The sequence below is a fragment of the Coregonus clupeaformis genome, chromosome 23 (assembly GCF_020615455.1).
Source record: "Coregonus clupeaformis isolate EN_2021a chromosome 23, ASM2061545v1, whole genome shotgun sequence".
NCBI classification, from domain to species: Eukaryota; Metazoa; Chordata; class Actinopteri; order Salmoniformes; family Salmonidae; genus Coregonus; species Coregonus clupeaformis.
Window position 1 is genome coordinate 12,104,970 of NC_059214.1, and position 19,131 is coordinate 12,124,100.

Below are 19,131 nucleotides of genomic sequence, written 5' to 3' on the forward strand. Positions count from 1 at the left end.
TAGTTGGCAAGGGATAAGAATGTTGTGAGCCAGTATGGCAATCGAACATATACAGTTGAAGTCAGAAGTTTACATACACTTAGGTTGGAGTCATTAAAACTCATTTTTCAACCACTCCACAAATTTCTTGTCAACAAACTATAGTTTTGGTATGACAAAAGTAATTTTTCCAGCAATTGTTTACAGACATATTATTTCACTTATAATTCACTGTATCACAATTCCAGTGGGTCAGAAGTTTACATACACTAAGTTGACTGTGCCTTTAAACAGCTTGGAAAATTCCAGAAAATGATGTCATGGCTTTAGAAGCTTCTGATAGGCTAAATGACATCATTTGAGTCAATTGGAGGTGTACCTGTGGATGTATTTCAAGGCCTACCTTCAAACTCAGTGCTCCTTTGCTTGACATGATGGGAAAATCAAAAGAAATCAGCCAAGACCTCAGAAAACAAATTGTAGACCTCCATTAAGTCTGGTTCATCCTTAGGAGCAATTTCCGAATGCCTGAAGGTACCACGTTCATATGTACAACCAATAGTACGCAAGTATAAACACCATGGGACCACGCAGCCATTATACCGCTCAGGAAGGAGATGCGTTCTGTCTCCTAGAGAAAAGTGCAAATCAATCCCAGAACAACAGCAAATAAACTTGTGAAGATGCTGGAGGAAACAGGTACAAAAGTATCTATATCCACAGTAAAACGAGTCTTATATATCGACATAACCTGAAAGGCCGCTCAGCAAGGAAGAAGCCACTGCTCCAAAACCGCCATAAAAAAGCCAGACTACGGTTTCCAACTACACATGGTGACAAAGATTGTAATTTTTGGAAAAATGTCTAATGAAACAAAAATAGAACTGTTTGGCCATAATGACCATCGTTATGTTTGGAGGAAAAATGTGGCGGCTTGCAAGCCGAAGAACACCATCCCAACCGTGAAGCACGGGGATGGCAACATCATGATGTGGGGGTGTTTGCTGCAGGAGGGACTGGTGCACTTCAAAAAATAGATGGCATCATGAGGAAGGAAAATTCTGTGGATATATTGAAGCAACATCTCAAGACATCAGTCAGGATGTTAAAGCTTGGTCGCAAATGGGTCTTCCAAATGGACAGTGACCCCAAGCATACTTCCAAAGTTGTGGAAAACTGACTTAAGGACAACAAAGTCAAGGTATTGGAGTGGCCATCACAAAGCCCTGACCTCAATCCTATAGAAAATATGTGGGCAGAACTGAAAAAGCGTGTGCGAGCCTACAAACCTGACTCCGTTACACCAGCTCTGTCAGGAGGAATGGGCCAAAATTCACCCAACTTATTGTGGGAAGCTTGTGGAAGGCTACCCAAAACGTTTGACCCAAGTTCAACAATTTAAAGGCAATGCTACCAAATACTAATTTATTGTATGTAAACTTCTGACCCACTGGGAATGTGATGAAATAAATAAAATCTTAAATAAATCATTCTCTCTACTATTTCACATTCTTAAAATAAAGTGGTGATCCTAACTGACCTAAGACAGGGAATTTTTACTAGGATTAAATGTCAGGAATTGTGAAAAACTGAGTTTAAATGTATTTGGCTAAGGTGTATGTAAACTGTAGAACGAACGTCTGTGTCGCGTCTCTAGCAACCTAACCGATAGAACGAATGACCAGCTGGCTTGGGTAGCAACCCTAGATTTGTGTCGGGACTCTATCTTGTGGAAAGATGAAATAGTGTGAATAAATTAATCAAAATAACATTTTTAATGAAAATATGTCAATCATTATTTGAATATGTTGGTAACCCGTTGTGTAAAAGTGATAATGCCCTTGATGCCTGTGTTTGGATGATATATTTGCACAGTTTGCCAGCACCTTACAAACAATACCTGTGCCAATATATCCTCCAAACACCGGCTTCTCGGGCATTATCACTTAATAATTTTCCACTTTCAAATGAACAAATTCCCTACTGTTGTTTTACAAGATATAAACCTCAGTAACATTTAAACATTTAATTTGGGAGGGACACTATATATACAAAAGTATGTTGACACCCTTTCAAATTAGTGGATTCAGCTATTTCAGCCACACCTGTTGCTGACAGGTGTATAAAATCGAGCACACCGCCATGCTATCTCCATAGACAAACATTGGCAGTAGAATGGCCTATACTGAAGATCTCAGTGACTTTCAACATGGCCCCGCCATAGGATGGCACTTTTCCAACAAGTTAGTTCATTAACTTTCTTCCCTGTTAGAGCTGCCCCGGTGAAGTGGAAACATTTAGGAGCAACAGCCGCGAAGTGATAGGCCACACAAGCTCACAAAACGGGACCGCAGACTGCCTCTGGAAGCAATTTCAGCACAAGAACTGTTCATTGGGAGCTTAATGAAATGGGTTTCCATGGCCGAGCAGCCGCACACAAGCCTAAGATCACCATGTGCAATGCAAAGCGTCGGCTGGAGTGGTGTAAAGCTCGCTGCCATTATAATCACCATCTGGCAGTCCGACGGACAAATCTGGGTTTGACAGATGCCAAGAGAACGCTACCTGCCCCAATGCATAGTGCCAATTGTAAAGTTTGATGGAGGAGGAGTAATGGTCTGGGGCTGTTTTTCATCATTCGGGCTAGGCCCTTTAGTTCCAGTGAAGGGAAATCTTAACACTACAGCATACAATGACATTCTAGACGATTATGTGCTTCCAACTTCGTGGCAACACTTTGGGGAAAGCCCTTTCCTGTTTCAGCATGACAATGCCCCCATGCACAAAGCGAGGTCCATACAGAAATGGTTTGTCGAGATCGGTGTGGAAGAATTTGACTGGCCTGTACAGAGCCCTGACCTCAACCCCATCAAACATCTTTGGGATTAATTGGAATGCCGACTGCGAGCCAGGCCTAACCAACATCAGTGCTCGACCTCACTAATGCTTTTGTGGCTGAATGGAAGCAAGTCCCCACAGCAATGTTCCAACTAGTGGAACGCCTTCCCAGAAGAGTGGAGGCTGTTATATCAGCAAAGGGGGACCATCTCCATATTAATGCCCATGATTTTGGAATAAGATGTTCGACAAACAGGTGTCCACATACTTTTGGTCATCTGTTTTCAAGTCTCGATATCAGACATAAACAAAGGCACGCCTCGCCATTCTTTTGTATGAAATTGCGCAAACTCCAATGATATCGCAGTGCGTGTCGGGATAGCACTTTGCTCTGAAGCCTGCAGCCTTGCTGGCTCGGTCGAAGTGGCTATCTGAGGGTCTAATTAGCCCCTACACCATCGATAATTGTAATTCTCTCAGCTTTGGGATACTTGTGCAAATGGCGGAGGCGCGAGTTAATGTGCAAATGGGGGCCGAGGGGTGAGGGTAATTTGGGATTCAGCCACTGTCACTTCTCTCCAGTAGTCTCTGTGGGGCCATACTTGCGAACCAAACCTGGCACACGTTAGCCCTATGCTAATCTCACCAGGTGGCAGTGATTATTTCCTGTAACAAATTTCTCATCAGCCTATCAAAGATCTTAAAGGGGAAGTTCACCCAAAAACACTTCTGGGCCCTTTATAACACTTGCCTGGGTGGTTGTCAGTACCCCAGTCAGTGTTTAGGTTCAAAATGCTGAATTTCCAAAACTACCTAAAATCCATTAAAAATTGTGTATTTATTGTTACATGAACAGCGATTGGTGTCTCGGCATTGAATTGACAAATACATGTTGTTTAATATAAAAAGTGTATAAAACAAAGACCTACTTCATGCTAGTGCAAACATCTTCCATATAGTCTGTAATCCATTAGATACTCTTCTTCGTGATTCTAAAATGGATAATTACAGGAGTTATGTGCCTTCAAGAAAGGACATCAGAATGAAAGTAAGTAAACAATGAGATGGTAGCTAGCTAGGCTAGCGGTTAGTAATCTCTGAAATAAAGTAAGGTTAGGCGAATAACGTTAGTAGGCTAGTGACGTTGGCCACAATAATGTTCCGGTCAGATACATTTCCACTCTTTTCTTGACCGCAATGGAGCTTTGTGTCAGGCAGGGCTGCAGGCCATCCGACATCCTGCTTATGACACCTGAAATCATTCACCAGTGCGCTGTTGACCGTGCCCAGTGATCACTTTGTGGCCACTGACTACAATGGGGACCGGTTGAAATCGGGTTCTGTTCCCACCGTCTTTCAACCATGGACGGGAAAGCTCCAACCATTCAAGGTATGTTGCTAGCTAGCTAAGTTGCTAACACCTGTAACTAGTCACCACAAAGTAATTCACGTATTTGTTTGACATTCCTTGAACTAGTTTGTGGTGTTTTTAGTGTAGCTACCAGGGGCGGTGTGTTCAATAGGGCGATATGGGCGACGCACTGCCAAACGGGAAAAGGAAGGGATTTTTTTTCTAATCAATTATATCACGGCAACAGTAGTTATCAGTGTTGTAATCTAGACGTCTGATCTGCCACAGTGCCACTAAATGTCCAATCAGGCTAAAGTCGTGCTTCAAATGCCCCCCCCTTTTGGGGCGATTTCAGTCAGGTTGAAAATCGCCCAGAAGTCTGTCATAGACTCCCATGTAAAATCTATTTTTTCAAATATCAGAGCTTTCAATACAATCTCTATGGGTTTCTGAGGGCTTGCACTTACGCGCTTTCGTCATACGTAACATAACCATGAACGTAACTAAGAAAAGAGCGGGTAGCAGCGTCAATCAATTCACTATTACTGTCAAAATGGCTAGGCTTCAGTGCAACTCGATTGTGTCTTTGAAAGAAGTTCCTTTTTGTCGGCGAACAAATGAAGATAAATTGGCAACGAAACAATTAGGACCTCCCAGACCAAATTTAATAATTCAACAGGTTTCTACTAAAGGGGGAAGTCCTACACCCGAGGATTTTCCAAAAATTGGTACGAACGAAAAACCTGGCTAGCAGGCTGCGATGTAGCTAATGCAGTCTTCTGCTACCCCCTGCTTACTCTTTCACCCTGAAGGCGGCACGGCAGACAGCACCGCTTGGACAGCGACTGGTGTGTAACGGACATGCACCATCTTTCAGGAAAGATTAAGAAACATGAGCTGTCAAAGACCCACATGGATACCTGTTTGAGATTGTCTGCTTTGGGGAGAGTGAACATTCCCACTCAACTGGATGAGGGATACAGGCTAGCTGTCCGCCGCCACAACGATGAGGTTAGTGTTGATAATCACAAGTTTACTGGAGAACTGAAACTGAAAAGGCTGACAAGATAGGACCCTTTTGTCCATTGTTATTGCATAGGAACAGAACTTATAACCAGCTCCTGACCTAAATAGATCTTAGCACAACATTTTACTCAACATATCATATTCCATATTCACTATAACAAATATATTTACTACGACATTAGCAAGAACCGCCACATCCTCAGCCGGCTAATCCAGTGTGTGAAGTTTTGCGGAGTGTTTGAGTTAGCTTTGCGAGGCAAAGATGAAACTGAGGGCTCCACCAACCCTGGTAAGCCAACACTTTTGAGATCAGTCAATAAATGCTTCTGGTATTGACTTATATGCTGCCCCTGTCTTCATGTTGTTGCTGGACATATCTTTTTTAAAATGTGTGTAGGTCACCTAAATCATCAGAAAAATTGCCCCCCCTGAGAATTTTTTCAGGAGCCGCCACTGGTAGCTACTACTGTAACGGTAAGGTTATCCTGTCCTACTGACTGTTTTGCTTATTTTGCATTTTGATCCAATTTCCTTTTTCTCATTATAACATTACTAATAAGACATAGTATAATATTTTTTACTAGTCATCACAGTTTTCTGTAGTGCTATTGACTGAATAAAATGTATTGCCCTAGTTAAGGTCCATGAGTAGGACACATAGCCCTAGCCAGAGCGATATAGATAAATATATGGCTCTGGCCCTAGCTGGTGCATGAGTTGTAAAGACAACAAACTAGCCCAACCTTTACATGATTTCAATTAAAACATTTAGAATATCAGCTCATGCCCTGAATTGACAGCCAACATCAAGACATCAAGAATCAGTCTTTCTGTTTATACTTGGGTCCCCTGTAGCTCAGTTGGTAGAGCATGGCGCTTGCAACGCCAGGGTTGTGGGATCGATTCCCACGGGGGACCAGTATGAAAAATGTATGCACTCACTAACTGTAAGTCGCTCTGGATAAAAGCGTCTGCTAAATGACTAAAATGTAAAAAAAAAAAAATGTAAATACCTGCCTGGGAGGGAATGGAAGGAGAGGGGTGGTGGAACAGACATGAGGATAGGACAATGAACCATAATTTCTCACATCTTTGTATCCTTTTCAAAGAGGGGACCTGATGTTCCTCCTGTCATGCCTCCTCCAATAAATGATCAGGAGGATGCAAGGAAAGACTAAATAGCACTAATTTCAGTGTTTTGTTATTCTGTTACACATCTTTCAGGATATCCGAGAAGCCGTGTAGAGTATTCCAAACAGGCCAAGGACTGGGTAGAGAAGAGTGTCTGAACAGAAGATATTCAACTTTAGAACCCGATTGGTCCAGCAGGCTGTCAAGCGGCGGGAAGATAAACAGATCATATACAAAGACCCAGACTCCAAAGTTGACACACCAGACCTACCTCCCAACATCGCCCTGGTTTAGAAACCAACCAAGGAGGAGCTGGTGGCAAAACTTCCCAGCCTAACTTTGCAACTAACTTTAGCTAGCCTAATGATGGACGTGTGATGTTGTGGAACACCATCAATAACATGTCATGCAATCATTGGCTGCGTGCAGTGTGACTGCTATATAGACCACAGAAAATAATTGTTTACATCCTTCAACCAAGCCCACCTCAGAAGCAAAAGCATCCTCAAAACATCACACCACCACCACCACCATGCTTGACCTTTGGTATGATGTTCTTACTGTGGAATGCAGTGTTTGGTTTTTGCCAGGCATAATGGGACCCATCTCATCCAAAAAGTTGACTCAAGTTTGCCAAAAAGCACCTGGATGATCATCAAGACTCTTGGAAGAACGTTCTATAGACAGATTATTCAAAAGTATAACTTTTTGGACGACATGGTTCCAGTAATGCCTGGCGAAAACCAAACTCTGCATTCCACAGTAAGAACATCATACCAAAGGTCAAGCATGGTGGTGGTGGTGTGATGGTTTGGGGATGCTTTGCTGCCTCAGGACCTGGACGACTTGCCTTAATAGAAGGAACCATGAATTCTGCTCTGTATCAGAGAATTCTACAGGAGAATGTCAGACCATCCGTCTGTGAGCTGAAGCTGAAGCGCAGCTGGGTCATGCAGCAAGACAATGATCCAAAACACACAATCAAGTCTACATGAAAATTGCTAGAAAGCAACAAATTGGAAGTTTTGGAATGGCCTAGTCAATGTCCAGACCTAATCCCAATTGAGATGTTGTGGCAGGACTTGAAACGAGCAGTTCATGCTTGAAAACCCACACGTCACTGAGTTAAAGCAGTTCTGCATGGAAGAGTGGGCCAAAATTCCTCCACAGCGACGTGAGAGACTGATCAACAACTACAGGAAGCATTTGGTTGGAGTCATTGCAGCTAAAGGTTGCACAACCAGTTATTGAGTGTAAGGGGGCAATTACTTTTTGACACAGGGGAATTGGGTGTTGCATAACTTTGTTTATGAAATAAATATGTAATTGTTGTGTTATTTGTCCACTTATGTTCCCTTTATCTAATATTAGGTTTTGGTTGAAGATCTGATAACATTCAGTATCACAAATATGCAAAAGTAGAGAAAATTAGAAAGGGGGCAAATACTTTTTCATAGCACTGTACACTGAGTGTACAAAACATTAGCAACATAGACTGACCATGACATAGACTGACCAGGTGAATCCAGGTGAAAGCTATGATCCCTTATTGATGTCACCTGTTAATTTCACTTCAATCAGTGTAGATGAAGGGGAGGAGACAGATGAAAGAAGGATTTGTAAGCATTGAGACAATTGAGACATGGATTGTGTCTGTGTCATTCAGAGGGTGAATGGGCAAGACAAAATATGTAACTGCCTTTGAATGGGGTATGGTATTAGGTGCCAGGCGCACCGGTTTGAGTGTGTCAAGAACTGCAACGCTGCTGGGTTTTTCACGCTCAACAGTTTCCTGTGTGTATCAAGAATGATCCACCACCCAAAAGACATCCAGCCAACGGCAGGCCAGTGGTCGAAATGGTCATTGATGAAAGAGGACAAAGGAGGCTGACACGAATTGAGCAGAGCAACAGACGGGCTATAGTTAGTCAACTGACAGTCCAGTACAAGATTGGTGCCCAAAAATCCATAAAAGAATGCACAACTCGTCGAATGGGGTGGCAGCCGACGACCTTATAGAGTTCTATTTCTTTCAGCAAAAAACAAGAAACTGTGGTTGCAGTGGGCTAAGGAACGAAAACACAGGACACTGGAGAATTGGAAAAACATTGCCTGTTTTGGTGAATCCCTGTTCCTGTTGTTTCACGCTGATGAAAGGACTAGGGTATGGAGAAAACTACTTGCGCATGTGCATCTATCATGCCTCGTGTCAACATTGCAGGCTGGTTGTGGTGTGATGGTGTGGGGCCCCTTGATAAAAGTGGAGCAACGTTTGAATGCCACATGATATCTGAACATCATTGCCTATCAGGTGCATCCTTTCATGGCAGCAGTGTATTAATCTGCAAATTGATTTTTTTCTGCTAAATAACTAAATTGTAAAAATGTTAAACAAATTGAGAAATGTGTGTGTGTGCAGGGCTGTAGCTACAATGCCGTGAAAAAGTCAATTTTTTTTGCCCCTTTTCTGATTTTCTCTATTTATTATTTTTTTTGGGGGGAATGCAAATAGTCTAGGTAGCCATTTGATTAGCTGAATCTTATGGCTTTGGGGTAGAAGCTGTTAAGAAGCCTTTTGGACCTAGACTTGGCACTCTGGTACTGCTTGCTGTGCGGTAGCAGAGAGAACAATCTATGACTATGGTGGCTGGAGTCTTTGACAATTTTTAGGGCCTTCCTCTGACACCGCCTGGTATAGAGGTCCTGGATGGCAGGAAGCTTGGCCCCAGTGATGTACAGGGCCGTCCGCACTACCCTCTGAAGTGCCTTGCGGTCGGAGGCCGAGCAGTTGCCATACCAGTCAGTGATGCAACCAGTCAGGATGCTCAATTGGCCCAGCGTCGGGGACGGAAGGGAATGGCCGGCAGGGATGTAGCTCAGTTGGTAGAGCATGGCGTTTGCGACGCCAGGGTTGTGGGTTCGATTCCCACCTGGGGCCAGTATAAAAAATGATGTATGCACTCACTAACTGTAAGTCGCTCTGGATAAGAGCGTCTGCTAAATATGTAAAATGTAATAACCACCACTGCCTGACATATTTAAGTGAAAATTAGTGCAATCACATTGCATCACATAACACAGGATAAATGTGACAAACAAGGCTGTTATTATTGCCAAGTAAGCAGCGCAAGTGTGCAACTAGACAACCACTTACAACAACACCGCTGACAAAACAGGCCGACTGTCCGAGTCCGACAGTAAACAAACTACAGTAGCAGACAAGTGCAGTGATGAAATGGGAAAAATTATGCTGTCACAAAATACGGATAATGGATCAAGTGTACAGTCAAACCTCATGAAATAATCAACATATTATCATGTCACATCGACCACTACCACTCAACGGAGCGATCTACAGTTCAGGCACAACAGGTGGATTCAGGACCATGGTCAGCACATCAGCCGGACACCAGCTCGGCACTGGATTGGAATACGCACAAACAGCTTATCGCACTATTTCACAAAGAAGCAAGGAAGAATAAAATCCCTTAATGTGTTTTCATTAAGACCAAAAGTGCACGCTTTTTGCCATATGAAAAGTCACACAAAATACAATATAAACACTTTAGGCCTTTATCTTGAACTGTACGATGGGTATGAAATGAATAGCTCACTTTGAGTAAGCACTTGAATCAGCAAACATAAACCTGGCCTATCAAGGCAGGCATGAAAACATGACATCATCATACATAGCCTAATATCACGGTGGGTATGAATACAGTAGCTCACTTTGAATCAAACATTAGTAGGCCTACCAAGGCAGACATGAAAACATTAGGCAAAATCATAAATAAACAGTATTCAGGCGTACCTTTTTGGTGTTTCACATTTTACAGCACAAGGCGTAGACGCCTAGGCTTGGTGTTGAAGATGGAGAGTATTTCATCATAGTCCAAAGAGTCACTGAGTTCCTTTTCAAAGGACAACAAGGCTAGATTGTTGAGACGTGCAGTCAGCATGCAAGATCTGATGGATATTGTTATATGGTCTGTAGTGGAGAAGAGTCTCTCAACAGTACATGAAGTCATAGGAAGGGTGATGATGGCCCTTAGTAGTCTATAAATGTTAGGGAAAATATCAGTGCTGCAGCTGTCCAAAACGTCAATAAGGGATGGGAATTCCTGACCTCCCCTTACTTTCCAACGCAGTTGTTGAATAAACACAGTTAATTCAGCATCCTCAACAGAGAGTGATAGTGATCACAAGGGGCCAGCAGTGATTCTTTCAGTGCAAAAGTCCTAGACCCTGGCAGACAGGCTGCTGCTGCTCTCATTATTCCATATTGATCGTCCTGGAATCTGGTGTGTAGCTCAGTCAGCTGTCTGTTCATGATGATGAGTCTAGCATTTTTGGGCGTCTGCTCTAGTCAATTTAGAATTTTAGGATAATATTTGAATATGAATTTAAACATTTCCAAATAGTTGCCCTTATTAAGCGCCTCTTCACTCTCCCTATGTCCACGTAGTGTTATGTCCTGTTTAGCACATACCATAACAATGTCCAGAACCACTATGACGTGACCATTGCGCCTCTCGAGTGGCGCAGTGGTTTAAGGCACTGTATCGCAGTGCTAGCTGTGCCACTAGAGATCCTGGTTCGTATCCAGGCTCTGTCGTAGCCGGCCGCGACCGGGAGACCCATGGGGCGGCGCACAATTCGTCCAGGGTAGGGCAGGGAATGGCCGGCAGGGATGTAGCTCAGTTGGTAGAGCATGGCGTTTACAACGCCAGGGTTGTGGGTTCGATTCCCACGGGGGGCCAGTATAAAAAATAATGTATGCACTCACTAACTGTAAGTCGCTCTGGATAAGAGCGTCTGCTAAATGACTTAAATTTAAATGTGATCACGATTCCTCTCTACAAATGAAATCATGGTTAAGTTGATTTAAAACATTACCCCGGCTTTGATTGCGAAGGCTTGCACTGCATCCTTGAAGGATGCCTCGCGAAGGTGCTTACAATCCTTATATCCGTCTCTAACAAATAAACCTTCCATAGTGGCGTTGGGGAAATGTCTACACATTTTACAAAAAACAGCGTCCCTTGTCAAACTGTATTCCAGCCAATAAAGCTGTCCATACAACTTCCATTGTGGAACACTCACATTTTTGATTATCCAGTACTAAACCTTATTGATATGTTGTGGCAGGACCTGAAATGAGCATTTCGTGCTCAGAAACCAACAAATGTTGCTGAGTTAAAGTAGTTCTGCATGAACGAGTGGGCCATAATTCCTCCACAGCAATGTGAGAGACTTATCAACAACTACAGGAAGCGTTTGGTTGCAGCTGAAGGTGGCACAAACAGTTATTGAGTGTAAAGGGGCAATTATTTTTTTCACACAGGGGCATTGGGTGTTGCATACCTTATGTTTATTAAATATATGAAAGAAGTATCCACATTTTGTGTTATTTGTTCACTCAGGTTCCCTTTATCTACTATTAGGTTTTGGTTGAAGATCTAATAATATTCTGTGTCAAAAATATGCAAAAATAGAACGAATCAGAAACAGGGTAAATACTTTTTCAAGTACATATGATGACATCGAGGTCCGGACCTCTATAATTTTTATAAAAATAGAGGCAGTTTGGAACTCGGTAGTGAGTGTCAGTAGTGATTGTTGCAACCGACAGTCGATTTTTACGCACTTCAGCACTTGGCGGTCCCGTTCTGTGAGCTTGTGTGGCCTACCACTTCGCGGCTGAGCCGTTGTTGCTCGTAGACGTTTCCACTTCACAATAACAGCACTTACGGTTGACGGGGGCAGCACTAGCAGGGCAGAAATTTGACGAACTGACTTGTTGGAAAGGTGGCATCCTATGACGGTGCCGTGTTGAAAGTCACTGAGCTCTTCAGTAAGGCCATTCTACTGCCAATGTTTGTCTATGGAGATTGCAAGGCTGTGTGCTCAATTGTATACACCTGTCAGCAACGGGTGTGGCTGAAATAGCCGAATCCACTCATTTGAAGGGGTGTCCACATACTTTTTTATGTATAGTGTATACTGTGTATACACTGAACAAAAATATAAACGCAACAGGTAAAGTGTTGGTCCCATGTTTCATGAGCTGAAATAAAAGATCCCAGAAATTTTCCATATGCACAAAAAGCTTATTTATCTGAAATGTTGTGCAAGCATTTTTTTACATCCCTGTTAGTGAGCATTTCTCAATTGCCAAGATAATCCATCCACCTGACAGGTGTTGCATATCAAGAAGATGATTAAACAGCATGATCATTACACAGGTGCACCTTGTGCTGGGGACAATAAAAGGCCACTCTAAAATGTGCAGTTTTGTCACACAACACAATGCCACAGATGTCTGAAGTTTTGTGTGAGTGTGCAATTGGCATGCTGACTGCAGGAATGTCCACCTGAGCTGTTGCCAGAGAATACAAAGTTAATTTCTCTACAATTTCTCTACATTCTCCAACGTCATTTTAGAGAATTTGGCAATACATCAACCGCAGAAAATGTGTATGGCGACGTGTGGGTGAGTGGTTTTCTGATGTCAATATTGTCAACAGAGTGCCCCATGGTGGGGTTATGGTATGGGCAGGCATAAGCTATGGACAATGAACACAATTGCATTTTATCGATAGCAATTTGAATGCACAAAAATACCGTAACGAAATTTGTGAGGCCCATTTTTTAAAAGGTTTCTGTGACCAAGAGATGCATATCTGTATTCCCAGTCGTGAGATCCATAGATTAGAGCCTAATGAATGTATTTCAATTGACTGATTTCCTCATATGACTTGTAACTTAGTAAAATCTTTGCATTTATATTTTTCTTCAGTATATACAGTGGGGAAAAAAAGTATTTAGTCAGCCACCAATTGTGCAAGTTCTCCCACTTAAAAAGATGAGAGAGGCCTGTAATTTTCATCATAGGTACACGTCAACTATGACAGACAAAATGAGAAAAAAAAAATCCAGAAAATCACATTGTAGGATTTTTAATGAATTTATTTGCAAATTATGGTGGAAAATAAGTATTTGGTCAATAACAAAAGTTTCTCAATACTTTCTTATATACCCTTTGTTGGCAATGACACAGGTCAAACGTTTTCTGTAAGTCTTCACAAGGTTTTCACACACTGTTGCTGGTATTTTGGCCCATTCCTCCATGCAGATCTCCTCTAGAGCAGTGATGTTTTGGGGCTGTCGCTGGGCAACACAGACTTTCAACTCCCTCCAAAGATTTTCTATGGGGTTGAGATCAGGAGACTGGCTAGGCCACTCCAGGACCTTGAAATGCTTATTACGAAGCCACTCCTTCATTGCCCGGGCGGTGTGTTTGGGATCGTTGTCATGCTGAAAGACCCAGCCACGTTTCATCTTCAATGCCCTTGCTGATGGAAGGAGGTTTTCACTCAAAATCTCACGATACATTGCCCCATTCATTCGTTCCTTTACACGGATCAGTCGTCCTGGTCCCTTTGCAGAAAAACAGCCCCAAAGCATGAAGTTTCCACCCCCATGCTTCACAGTAGGTATGGTGTTCTTTGGATGCAACTCAGCATTCTTTGTCCTCCAAACACGACCGAGTTGAGTTTTTACCAAAAGTTCTATTTTGGTTTCATCTGACCATATGACATTCTCCCAATCCTCTTCTGGATCATCCAAATGCACTCTAGCAAACTTCAGACAGGCCTGGACATTTACTGGCTTAAGCAGGCGGACACGTCTTGCACTGCAGGATTTGAGTCCCTGGCGGCGTAGTGTGTTACTGATGGTAGGCTTTGTTACTTTGGTCCCAGTTCTCTGCAGGTCATTCACTAGGTCCCCCCGTGTGGTTCTGGGATTTTTGCTCACCGTTCTTGTGATCATTTTGACCCTACGGGGTGAGATCTTGCGTGGAGCCCCAGATCGAGGGAGATTATCAGTGGTCTTGTATGTCTTCCATTTCCTAATAATTGCTCCCACAGTTGATTTCTTCAAACCAAGCTGCTTACCTATTGCAGATTCAGTCTTCCCAGCCTGGTGCAGGTCTACAATTTTGTTTCTGGTGTCCTTTGTCAGCTCTTTGGTCTTGGCCATAGTGGAGTTTGGAGTGTGACTGTTTGAGGTTGTGGACAGGTGTCTTTTATACTGATAACAAGTTCAAACAGATGCCATTAATACAGGTAACGAGTGGAGGACAGAGGAGCCTCTTAAAGAAGAAGTTACAGGTCTGTGAGAGCCAGAAATCTTGCTTGTTTGTAGGTGACCAAATACTTATTTTCCACCATAATTTGCAAATAAATTCATAAAAAATCCTACAATGTGATTTTCTGGATTTTTTTTTCTCAATTTGTCTTTCATAGTTGACGTGTACCTATGATGAAAATTACAGGCCTCTCTCATCTTTTTAAGTGGGAGAACTTGCACAAATAGTGGCTGACTAAATACTTTTTTGCCCCACTGTATATATATACAGTACAGGTCAAAAGTTTGGACACACCCATTCAAGGGTTTTTCTTTATTTGTAGTATTTTTTACATTGTAGAATAATAGTGAAGACATCAAAACTATGAAATAACACATATGGAATCATGTAGTAACCAAAAAAGTGTTAAACGAATCAAAATATATATTTTATATTTGCGATTGCCTTGATGACAGCTTTGCACACTCTTGGCATACTCTCAACCAGCTTCACCTGGAATGCTTTTCCAACAGTTTTGAAGGAGTTCCCACATATGCTGAGCACTTGATAGCTGCTTTTCCTTCACTCTGCTGTCTGACTCATCCCAAACCATCTCAATTGGGTTGAGGTTGGGGGATTGTGGAGGCCAGGTCATCTGATGCAGCACTCCATCACTCTCCGTATTGGTAAAATAGCCCTTACACAGCCTGGAGGTGTGTTGGGTCATTGTCCTGTTGAAAAACAAATGATAGTCCCACTAAGCCCAAACCAGATGGGATGGCGTATCGCTGCAGAATGCTGTGGTAGCCATACTGGTTAAGTGTGCCTTGAATTCTAAATAAATCGCAGACAGTGTCACCAGCAAAGCACCCCCACACCATAACACCTCCTCCTCCACGCTTTACGGTGGGAACTACACATGCGGAGATCATCCGTTCACCCACACCGCGTCTCACAAAGACACGGCGGTTTGAACCAAAAATCTCCAATTTGGATCCCAGACCAAACAACAAATTTCCACCGGTCTAATGTCCATTGTTCATGTTTCTTGGCCCAAGCAGGTCTCTTCTTCTTATTGGTGTCCTTTAGTAGTGGTTTCTTTGCAGCAATTCAAAAATGAAGGCCTGATTGGGCTCCCGAGTGGCGCAGCGGTCTAAGGCACTGCATCTCAGTGCTTGCGGCGTCACTACAGACCCCCTGGTTCGATTCCAGGCTGTATCACAACCGGCTGTGATTGGGAGTCCCATAGGGCACCTCACAATTGGCCCAGCGTCGTCCGGGTTTGGCCGGTGTAGGCCGTCATTGTAAATAAGTATTTGTTCTTAACTGACATGCCTAGTTAAATAAAGGTTAAATAAAAAATTAAAAATAACATTCACACAGTCCCCTCTGAACAGTTGATGTTAAGATGTGTCTGTGACTTGAATTATGTGAAGCATTTATTTGGGCTGCAATATCTGAGGCTGGTAACTCTAATGAACGTATCTTCTACAGCAGAGTTAACTCTGGGTCTTCCATTCTTGTGGCGGTCCTCATGAGAGCCAGTTTCATCATAGTGCTTGATGGTTTTTGCAACTGCACTTGAAGAAACATTCACAGTTTTTGAAATGTACCGTATTGACTGACCTTCATGTCTTAAAGTAATGATGGACTGTCGTTTCTCTTTGCTTATTTGAGCTGTTCTTGCCATAATATGGACTTGGTATTTTACATCTTCTGTATACCCCACCTACCTTGTCACAACACAACTGATTGGCTCAAAAGCATTAAGAAGGAAATAATTCCACAAATTAACTTTTAATTGAAATGCATTCCAGGTGACTACCTCATGAAGCTGGTTGAGAGAATGCCAAGAGTGTGCAAAGCTGTCATCAACAGTCATCAGCAGCATCAGAGCTTGGAGAAGCCTAATTAGCATGACTAAATGTTCACATGGAATTTGACTACCTTCATGACTGGTGACCACTGATGTGGCGGTAATACGGTCAACGCAACAGCCCTATGCATCATCATTTTTCCTCTTACACTGTATGTTATGTCACTCAATTAGCCCATGTCAGTAAAAAAAATATTTAATGGATTGGTAAGTTAGTCTAGTTAGTCTAGCCAGCTATCTAAACTTGTAGTAATCATGGCCAAATTACCGACTGGGCATACAGGGCACGTGCCCAGGGGCCCTGACCCCCATTTGATTTTCTTAGTCACACTCAGTAATAATATTAACATGGCATAAGTCATGGCAAAATGTGTAGAATTGCAAGAAATGTGCTTTTACAATTGTTTTAAAATGGCAGGAAATTAGCTGTAAAACTGCCCAAAAAAATTTACGAGTTTTGGAAAGCAAACATATTTGTTTAACTTTTGTTAACAGATCTGACTGTACGTATTAAATTATAGTTTTTAATCCCGGCGCTAACTTAATGTGAGTTAATGTGTAGTGGCTATTTGTATAGCTAATGGGCTATATGTTTGTAGATCGACTGAGGTGAATGAAGCTAGAGCAAACAATATCATAATGGCTGGATACATTTTTGCATGTTTTTGCTGTTTTGGTGATTGTTGTTTGTGCGTGCATTTAGGTGTGTGTGGGTGTAATGCAAATACACTACACTCACTGACGTCAATATAGCTTTGCTTCTGGTTCATGTCATGGGCTTTCTGTCTGGTCTCAGCCAGAAATAATAATGAGAACTGTGGGCCGCAGTAATAACCCATTAAACATGTACATCATTTTTACATGGGATGTGAAGTGGTTTGATACACTTGGCTGCTTGCAGTGCGGCTAATACCCTCAGCCTCCATTACACCTCTCTCTCTCTCTCTCTCTCTCTCTCTCTCTCTCTCTCTCTCTCTCTCTCTCTCTCTCTCTCGCTCTCTCTCTCTCTCTCTCTCTCTCTCTCTCTCTCTCTCAGAGAAACCTATTTCTCTCGCTCTTCTTTCTCTCTCCCCCTCTCGCTTTCTTTCTCTGTTCTCTCTCCCTCCTACATAATCTATTCTACTCTATGAGTATACACTGAGAGTACGAAACATTAGGAACACCTGCCCCTTCCATGACATAGACTGACTATGACCATGACCATTACCATGTGAATCCAGGTGAAAGCTATGATCCCTTTTTGATGTCACCTGTTACATCCACTTCAACCAATTTAGATGAAGGGGAAGAATTTCTAAGCCTTGAGACAATTGAGACATGGATTGTGTATGTGTGCCATTCAAAAGGGTTAATGCGCAAGACAAAATATGTAAGTTCTTTGAAAGGACATCCAGCCAACTTGACACAGCTGTGGAAAGCGTTGGGGTCAACATGGACCAACATCCCTATGGCATGCTTTTGACACCTTGTAGAGTCCATGCCCCGATGAATTGAGGCTGTTCTGAGGGCAAAAGGGGGTGCAACTCAATATTAGGAATGTGTTCCTAATGTTTTGTACATTCAGTGTATATAGTTTCTCAAATTGTCATTTTTAAATGTGTGTTAGTGTGTGTGTGTTAGTGTATGTGTGTGTGTATGGTACACTCAGAAAACAAAGGGTTCCTAAAGGGTTCTTCAGCTGTCCCCATAGGATAACCCTTTTTGTTTCCAGGGAGAACCCTTTTAGGTTCCAAGTAGAACCCTTTTGGGTTCCATGTAGAACCCTCTGTACAATGGGTCCTACATGGAACCCAAAAGGGTTTTACCTGGAACCAAAAAGGGTTCTTCAAAGGGTGCTCCTATGTGGACAGCCAAATAACCCTTTTATGTTCTAGATATCACATTTTTTCTAAAAGTATTTGTGTGATAGAGAGTAATGCAACATTGCCTTAGGTGACTGGGGCACAGCGAGGCAAAGCAAGGTTAATAACCTTCCCCTGCTATTCCTCTCCTCTCCTCCCCAGTAAAAGGTAGTCTTTATCTCATGTGGATCTCCTTGTTAAAAACAAAGGTAAAATGATTGTCTTATTCTCGTTAACTCATTGAGAGACTTAAAGTATGTCATAAGCTTTACAGTGAAGAACAAAGATGGTTAACTAGGGGTCCTGGTTTCCAGCCGAATCAGATTTGCAAAGGAAACCTAGGTTGTGTTTTTAAGTCATACCATAACAAAACCTTTTTAAAAATTTGCAGCATTAAAATTAAAATAACGTTTCTTATTGGACAAGTCCTGGTAGTGCCTCCCTGTTTCAGCCCATTTTCTTCAGTTTGGTGCATAATAAACATGACTGTAGTGAATGTTCAATGTCTGCTTTCCCCTCTAGGCGTTTTAGCAGAGTGGTCTGCTGCATCTCATGTTCAACTAGCTTTCACAGTCTCACATCAGAATTAGAAGTTCATTCATGTTTCTCAAACGTCAAATTTCGAAGTTTGTGTTTAAGGTCAAGTTTAGGCATTAACTCTGATTTTTTTAAGGTTAAGCATTAACTCCAAATGGTTAAGGTAAGAGTTAAGGTTTGGGATAGGCTTAAAACAAAAATAGTTTTCTACCGCGGGATTCAAACATACAATCTTTGGCACCAGAGATGGATGCTTAAGGTTAGGCATTAACTCCAAATGGTTAAGGTAAGAGTTAAGGTTTGGAATAGGCTTAAAACACAAAACTCAAAAACAACTTTCTATCACAGGATTCAAGCATGCAACCTTTGGCACCACAGGCAGTTGCTTAGGACCATCCCCGTCCTCCCCGTCCACAACCAC

The 19,131-nt window shown here is 42.4% G+C and overlaps 1 protein-coding gene across 1 annotated transcript in view; it reads left to right on the forward strand.

Moving 5' to 3' along the window:
* LOC121536215 (tomoregulin-2-like) overlaps nt 1-19,131 on the forward strand; it is a 185,072-nt gene that overhangs the window by 67,642 nt on the left and 98,299 nt on the right. The window lies entirely within an intron of this gene.